The sequence below is a fragment of the Pristiophorus japonicus genome, chromosome 20 (assembly GCF_044704955.1).
Source record: "Pristiophorus japonicus isolate sPriJap1 chromosome 20, sPriJap1.hap1, whole genome shotgun sequence".
NCBI lineage: Eukaryota > Metazoa > Chordata > Chondrichthyes > Pristiophoridae > Pristiophorus > Pristiophorus japonicus.
In genome coordinates this window covers 98422364-98430633 of record NC_091996.1, presented here as the reverse complement: position 1 = coordinate 98430633, position 8270 = coordinate 98422364, and the positions used below count along the sequence as shown (strand labels likewise).

At 45.4% G+C, this 8270-nt stretch overlaps 1 non-coding gene across 1 annotated transcript; it reads right to left on the bottom strand.

The window, feature by feature from the left end:
• Positions 1-5384: 5384 nt before the first annotated feature.
• trnav-uac (transfer RNA valine (anticodon UAC)) lies at positions 5385-5457 on the bottom strand. Its single transcript has one exon. It is a non-coding gene; the product is annotated as a tRNA-Val (tRNA).
• Between the last annotated feature and the right edge of the window lie 2813 nt (positions 5458-8270).

The window sequence follows — 8270 nt, the reverse complement described above, 5'->3', positions numbered from 1 at the left end:
ATGTTTCAGCCCGTTTTTGAACCGGGGACTTTTCACATATTCAACAAACGTGATAACCACTACACTACGGAAACACTGCTATTGACACAATGCTAGGAACATAACCAGAGCTTTAACCTACACAGCTGGCCGATACTTCAGGAGCTGGTTTTACGAGAATAGAATGACGGTGCTATATTTAGGAAGGCTGTTAGTTTGGCAGGAATTGATCTCGTGTTTCCCAGACTTTACACATCGGAACAGGAGCTGGCCATTTAGCAGCGAGGTATTACAATGTGGAATGCACGGCTTGAGACTTTCTGGCCTCAGGTAAGAAGGTGATGCTCAGGAATAAGGACCGAGACTCCAGGATGGTATGTTGTCTCCCTGGTGCAAGGGTCAAGGATGTCTCGGAGTGGGTGCAGGACATTCTGAAATGGGAGGGAGAACAGCTAGTTGTCGTGGTGCACATTGGTACCAACGACATAGGTAAAAAAAGGGATGAGGTCCTACGAAACGAATTTAAGGAGCTAGGAGCTAAATTAAAAAGTAGGACCTCAAAAGTAGTAATCTCGGGATTGCTACCAGTGCCACGTGCTAGTCAGAGTAGGAATCGCAGGATAGTGCAGATGAATACGTGGCTTGAGCAGTGGTGCAGCAGGGAGGGATTCAAATTCCTGGGGCATTGGAACCGGTTCTGGGGGAGGTGGGACCAGTACAATCTGGACGGTCTGCACCTGGGCAGGACCGGAACCAATGTCCTAGGGGGAGTGTTTGCTAGTGCTGTTAGGGAGGATTTAAACTAATATGGCAGGGGGATGGGAACCAATGCAGGGAGACAGAGGGAAACAAAAAGGAGGCAAAAGCAAAAGACAGAAAGGAGATGAGTAAAAGTGGAGGGCAGAGAAACCCAAGGCAAAGAACAAAAAGGGCCACTGTACAGCAAAATTCTAAAAGGACAGAGGGTGTTAAAAAAACAAGCCTGAAGGCTTTGTGTCTTAATGCAAGGAGTATCCGCAATAAGGTGGATGAATTAACTGTGCAAATAGATGTTAACAAATATGATGTGATTGGGATTACGGAGACATGGCTCCAGGATGATCAGGGCTGGGAACTCAACATTCAGGGGTATTCAACATTCAGGAAGGATAGAATAAAAGGAAAAGGAGGTGGGGTAGCATTGCTGGTTAAAGAGGAGATTAATGCAATAGTTAGGAAAGACATTAGCTTGGATGATGTGGAATCTATATGGGTAGAGCTGCAGAACACCAAAGGGCAAAAAACGTTAGTAGGAGTTGTGTACAGACCTCCAAACAGTAATAGGGATGTTGGGGAGGGCATCAAACAGGAAATTAGGGGTGAATGCAATAAAGGTGTAGCAGTTATAATGGGTGACTTTAATATGCACATAGATTGGGCTAGCCAAACTGGAAGCAATACGGTGGAGGAGGATTTCCTGGAGTGCATAAGGGATGGTTTTTTTAGACCAATATGTTGAGGAACCAACTAGGGGGGAGGCCATCTTAGACTGGGTGTTGTGTAATGAGAGAGGATTAATTAGCAATCTCATTGTGCGAGGCCCCTTGGGGAAGAGTGACCATAATATGGTGGAATTCTGCATTAGGATGGAGAATGAAACAGTAAATTCAGAGACCATGGTCCAGAACTTAAAGAAGGGTAACTTTGAAGGTATGAGGCGTGAATTGGCCAAGATAGACTGGCGAATGATACTTAGGGGGTTGACTGTGGATGGGCAATGGCAGACATTTAGAGACCGCATGGATGAATTACAACAATTGTACATTCCTGTCTGGCGTAAAAATAAAAAAGGGAAGGTGGCTCAACCATGGCTATCAAGGGAAATCAGGGATAGTATTAAAGCCAAGGAAGTGGCATACAAATTGGCCAGAAATAGCAGCGAACCCGGAAACTGGGAGAAATTTAGAACTCAGCAGAGGAGGTCAAAGGGTTTGATTAGGGCAGGGAAAATGGAGTATGAGAAGAAGCTTGCAGGGAACATTAAGGCGGATTTCAAAAGTTTCTATAGGTATGTAAAGAGAAAAAGGTTAGTAAAGACAAACGTAGGTCCCCTGCAGTCAGAATCAGGGGAAGTCATAACGGGGAACAAAGAAATGGCAGACCAATTGAACAAGTACTTTGGTTCGGTATTCACTAAGGAGGATACAAACAACCTTCCGGATATAAAAGGGATCAGAGGGTCTAGTAAGGAGGGGGAACTGAGGGAAATCTTTATTAGTCGGGAAATTGTGTTGGGGAAATTGATGGGATTGAAGGCCGATAAATCCCCAGGGCCTGATGGACTGCATCCCAGAGTACTTAAGGAGGTGGCCTTGGAAATAGCGGATGTATTGACAGTCATTTTCCAACATTCCATTGACTCTGGATCAGTTCCTATGGAGTGGAGGGTAGCCAATGTAACCCCACTTTTTAAAAAAGGAGGGAGAGAGAAAACAGGGAATTATAGACCGGTCAGCCTGACCTCAGTAGTGGGTAAAATGATGGAATCAATTATTAAGGATGTCATAGCAGTGCATCTGGAAAATGGTGACATGATAGGTCCAAGTCAGCATGGATTTGTGAAAGGGAAATCATGCTTGACAAATCTTCTGGAATTTTTTGAGGCTGTTTCCAGTAGAGTGGACAAGGGAGAACCAGTTGATGTGGTATATTTGGACTTTCAGAAGGCTTTCGACAAGGTCCCACACAAGAGATTAATGTGCAAAGTTAAAGCACATGGGATTGGGGGTAGTGTGCTGACGTGGATTGAGAACTGGTTGTCAGACAGGAAGCAAAGAGTAGGAGTAAACGGGTACTTTTCAGAATGGCAGGCAGTGACTAGTGGGGTGCCGCAAGGTTCTGTGCTGGGGCCCCAGCTGTTTACATTGTACATTAATGATTTAGACGAGGGGATTAAATGCAGTATCTCCAAATTTGCAGATGACACTAAGTTGGGTGGCAGTGTGAGCTGTGAGGAGGATGCTATTAGGCTGCAGAGTGACTTGGATAGGTTAGGTGAGTGGGCAAATGCATGGCAGATGAAGTATAATGTGGATAAATGTGAGGTTATCCACTTTGGTGGTAAAAACAGAGAGACAGACTATTATCTGAATGGTGACAGGTTCGGAAAAGGGAAGGTGCAACGAGACCTGGGTGTCATGGTACATCAGTCATTGAAGGTTGACATGCAGGTACAGCAGGCGGTTAAGAAATCAAATGGCATGTTGGCCTTCATAGCGAGGGTTTTTGAATACAGGGGCAGGGAGGTGTTGCTACAATTGTACAGGGCCTTGGTGAGGCCACACCTGGAGTATTGTGTATAGTTTTGGTCTCCTAACTTGAGGAAGGACATTCTTGCTATTGAGGGAGTGCAGCGAAGATTCACCAGACTGATTCCCGGGATGGCTGGACTGACCTATCAAGAAAGACTGGATCAACTGGGCTTGTATTCACTGGAGTTCAGAAGAATGAGAGGGGACCTCATGGAAACGTTTAAAATTCTTACGGGTTTAGACAGGTTAGATGCAGGAAGAATGTTCCCAATGTTGGAGAAGTCCAGAACCAGGGGTCACAGTCTGAGGATAAGGAGTAAGCCATTTAGGACCGAGATGAGGAGAAACTTCTTCACCCAGAGAGTGGTGAACCTGTGGAATTCTCTACCACAGAAAGTAGTTGAGGCCAATTCACTAAATATATTCAAAAGGGAGTTAGATGAAGTCCTTACTACTCGGGTGATCAAGGGTTCTGGCGAGAAAGCAGGAAGGGGGTACTGAAGTTTCATGTTCAGCCATGAACTCATTGAATGGCGGTGCAGACGAGAAGGGCTGAATGGCCTACTCCTGCACCTATTTTCTATGTTTCTGTGAAAGGTTGAATCTTCTGCACTGACTCTCTTTAACAAACTCCAGCACCAGGTCAGACGGAAATGTTAAGCGAGCAGCTGAACTGCTGAATCCCACTTTTAAGGAGTTGGCCATGGTGTCAAACAAATGTGTTCCGTTTAATGATAATAATTGTCAGAATTGGGATTGAGGCTGAACACACGTGCAGAGAAAACAGTGACCTGAACACAGCACCTTAGACCGCTCAGCCACCCTGACTATTCAGTGCTGTGTGTGGCCACCTGCAGGTTGATTTTGAACTTTTGTGCCCTGTCACATGAAATAAATGAGTGCAGCAGGTGTATCTCTGCCTGACACCGGGGAAAGAGTGAGACAGACCTTGGAGCAAGGGTCTGGTTATTGCCAAACAGCAAAGGAAATATTAATTCTGGAAGAACAATATCCAGAAGAACAGAAACCTCAACATGATTTGAACACACAACCTTCTGATTTAGAGTCAGACACACTACCGTTGCACCACGAGGCCTGCACAGTGAGCTGGAGATGTTCATCTATATGAAGGTTCTGCAATACAAGAGGCTTTCAAATCCCCGCCCATTCCCACCAGGTATCACAAGCAGCGATCACCTGACAGGCACCGGATGCTTTGTTCTTAACCTTTTGTCTTGCTTTCACGGGAAACCATCATTCATTAACCCCTCACCTTCTTTTACACAATCAAACAATTGCTAACTCAGGGACACGACATACTTCAATCATTTGTCCTGTGCTTTGGGGAGCGGGCAGGGAAGTGAACCTGAGTCCATGATCAGATCAGCCATGATCGTATTAAATGGCGGAGCAGGCTCCAGGGGCCGTATGGCCCACTCCTGCTCCTATTTCTTATGTTCTTATGTTCTTATGCATGTTAACCCATTTTACTCACTGTATTTTAGCTTTCTGCTTCAAAGTCTTCATTGCTGATGACACCAGGAATCTGGGGCAACTTTTGGCAAATTTAACAGCACCGGTTATTCCTACCGTGCACACAAAATACAATCAGTAGTGAAGATAAAATCCCACCGTGCGTATTTGCAGATTCAACGCAGTAGCATTTCAAATCAAGTGAAAGAATTTTACACTGAAAAGATTTGCAAGTGTTACTTGTATTTGTGTCTTTAATTAAACTTTGTGGTGTCTGACTCCCGATCATGCCACTGCTGAATAAGAAAGGAGGGTTTGACGTTGACCAGACTGCACTGCCCCTGATATTTGTCAGCTCATCCTTTATATTCAGTGGTTTCTCACCCTTTGATGGGCCGCAGTGTAGCGGATATCACGTTGGTCTCACACGCAAAAGGTCCCCGGTGGATCCGTTTTCTCTCACTCAAAGTTATCTATTTATTGGTGAAATAAAGAACAATTAAGGAATAAGGGAGCCCTTTTGCCAGGAGAATAAATAGCAAATAAAAACAGCAAATGCTGGAAATCTCAGCAGGTCAGGCAGCATTTGCCAGGAGACTCAACTCACCTCCGATTGTTCATCCACAGCAAGTTTAAACATAATGTTTCTGCCTGGGATCGAACCAGGGACCTTTTGCGTGTAAAGCAAACATGATAACCACTACACTACAGAAACCTCTGGTACTACAGCCCCACCAGAGGGGAGATGACCAGTGAGCTCCCTCTGTGCTGATCGGGAATGTGTTGGCTCACCTGAAACAAATTCTGTCCCACACTGAAAGTTCTCAATCCTTCTCCTCCGCTGCCCTTTACAGAAATGTCACGGATCACCCAGTCACCGTGTTCACTTCCACATCCTCACAGTGGGGCCACAGAGGCTCCTACCGTCTCCCCGCGATCAGTGAACTCACCCAGTTTACAAAATTAAACCCCGAACACGTGTCCGGCAAAGGGCAGGAGAAGCCAGATAGTCTGTAAGCTCGGTCTATCACAGAAAGTATTGGTGTTCATGGTGATTACAGCAATTATTAATCGTCTCACAGACCTCAATTATTTTTATGCAATGAATTGATCGAGGATTGAAACCAGGTTAGTGCGCCGGATCTTAACCCCTCGACCACCAGGGAACAGTTACGATACATGTCGATATATTTATATATATTTATATATGAACCTGAATATCAATGGCTACCTACCTAGACCTCGTGGTGCCCACGGTCGTGTGTCTAACTTTGAGTGAGAGAAACGGTTCCACAGTGACACCTGTCATGTATCCTACATGGTTACTGCTTGTACTATTACAAGGTGTGCACCAGAGGGCACTGCAGTGGGAGACTTGTAGCTTACCTGTACAGGTGTGCCTGGCCTAGTATAAAAGGCAGGCCACCAGGTGTGATCCTCACTCTTTGGTTATCAATAAAGGACTCAGGTCACTACAGTTCAAGCACGACACATTGTCTCGTGGAGTCATTATCAGACCATCTGAAGGGATAACAAGGGAGCCCAAAGTCTCAGAAACTGGAAATTCTACCAGACCGTCGAAGTCGTGCTGCAGGTGCCTGGGACAACACATTGCTCAAAGTTGTCTATACGTGAAGGCAGAGTGTTTCTTCTGCAGAAAGGCTGGGCATCTTGCGAAGGCATGCCGACTGAAGGGTAAACCAGTTTTTAAAGCTATGAGTCCAGCGTTCAAAGCTATGAGTAGAAATCCCAAGAGACTACATAGCATGGAAGAACAACAACAGGACGAGGAGATGTTAGAGTTACACATCATCAGGAGCACGAGGTTAACGGACAGCGATTCGGAAAGCATCTGTTGCGGGATTCAAGATACCAATGGAAATTGACACGGGTGCATCCGTGAGTGTAATACCGGAGTCACTGTACTGCGACAAATTGCGTGATTTCCAACTGGAGAAACTCAAGATAGAGCTGCGAGGCTACTCAGGAGAGAAAATTCCTGTGGTAGGCCGTATCACCGTACCGGTGAAATATAAAGATCAATTTCAGAACTTGCCTCTAATAGTAGTGAAAGGAGACAAGTCTGCCTTACTAGGAAGAAATTGGTTGAGCTCACTGAAGCTGGATTAGAGTAAGATTTTCTGTGTGGAAGCGAGATTTTCATCAACGGATGAGGTTAGCAAGAAGTATCCAAAGGTGTTCTGTGAATCGGGCAGTCCGATCCAAGGCTTCAAGGCGAGTGTCAGGGTACAGAAGGACGCTAGATCGGTTTACTACAAGCCCCGTTCCGTACCATATGCACTCAAGGAGAAAGTTGAGCAAGAACTCAAAAAACTAGAAGGTGTTAACCGTTACACTACGGAAACATCTCCACTTTCAGCACCAGATTCCCAAAATTAAACCCAATGAGATCGGGATAAAAGTTCCTCACATGCTCAGGACAAAATATCTGATTGATGGTCTACAAAAGAATGAACAAACTTCAGCACCAGGTCAGACGGAAATGTTCAGCGAGCAGGTGGACTGCTGAATCCCACTTTTAAGGAGTTGGTGATGACAAAACAAATGGGTTCCGCTTAATGATTAAATATAAGAAATGTCTGAAATAGGATTATTTCCTATTCCCATCTCCAGAGGAGACAGTGACCTGAACACAGCACCTTAGACCGCTCAGCCACCCTGACTATTCAGTGCTGTGTGTGGCCACCTGCAGGTTGATTTTGAACTTTTGTGCCCTGTCACATGAAATAAATGAGTGCAGCAGGTGTATCTCTGCCTGACACCGGGGAAACAGTGAGACAGACCTTGGAGCAAGGGTCTGGTTATTGCCAAACAGCAAAGGAAATATTAATTCTGGAAGAATAACATTGAAACGAAATGTGACCTGACACCCAGAAAGAAGTGTTAAGGCAGAAGGTTAAATGCTGCATCCCTTTCTGCAAATAATTCCTTTCACAAACATTTCTCTGACCGAAACGGCACAAAACAAAAATGTTCCTTTCAAAGTCATTAAACTCCCAAATTTCCGTGCCCCGCGAATCTCCTGAATCAGATGCCTCTAGTTTTGCCGACTCAATCCATGTCCCTTTGCAATGTTGTGCTTCCAGCCACACTATGAAATGTGCCACTAACTTATCGAATCATGGAATGGTTACAGCACGGAAGGCCATTCGGCCCTTCGAGCCCATGCCGACTCTCAGCGAGTCCCACTCCCCCGCCCTTTCCCCGGAGCCCTGCAATTGTTTTTCCTTCAGACATTTATCCAACTCCCGTCTGAAAGATAAGATTGAGTCTTCCTCCACCGTCCTTTCAAGCCGTGCATTCCAGATCCTAACCACTCGCTGCTAAATGGCCAGCTCCTGTTCCTATGTGTAAAGTCTGGGAAACACGAGATCAATTCCTGCCACACTCACAGCCTTCCTAAATAGAGCACCGTCATTCTATTCTCGTCAAACCAGCTCCTGAAGTATCAGCCAGCTGTGTAGGTTAAAGCTCTGGTTATGTTCCTAGCACTGTGCTAATTGCAGT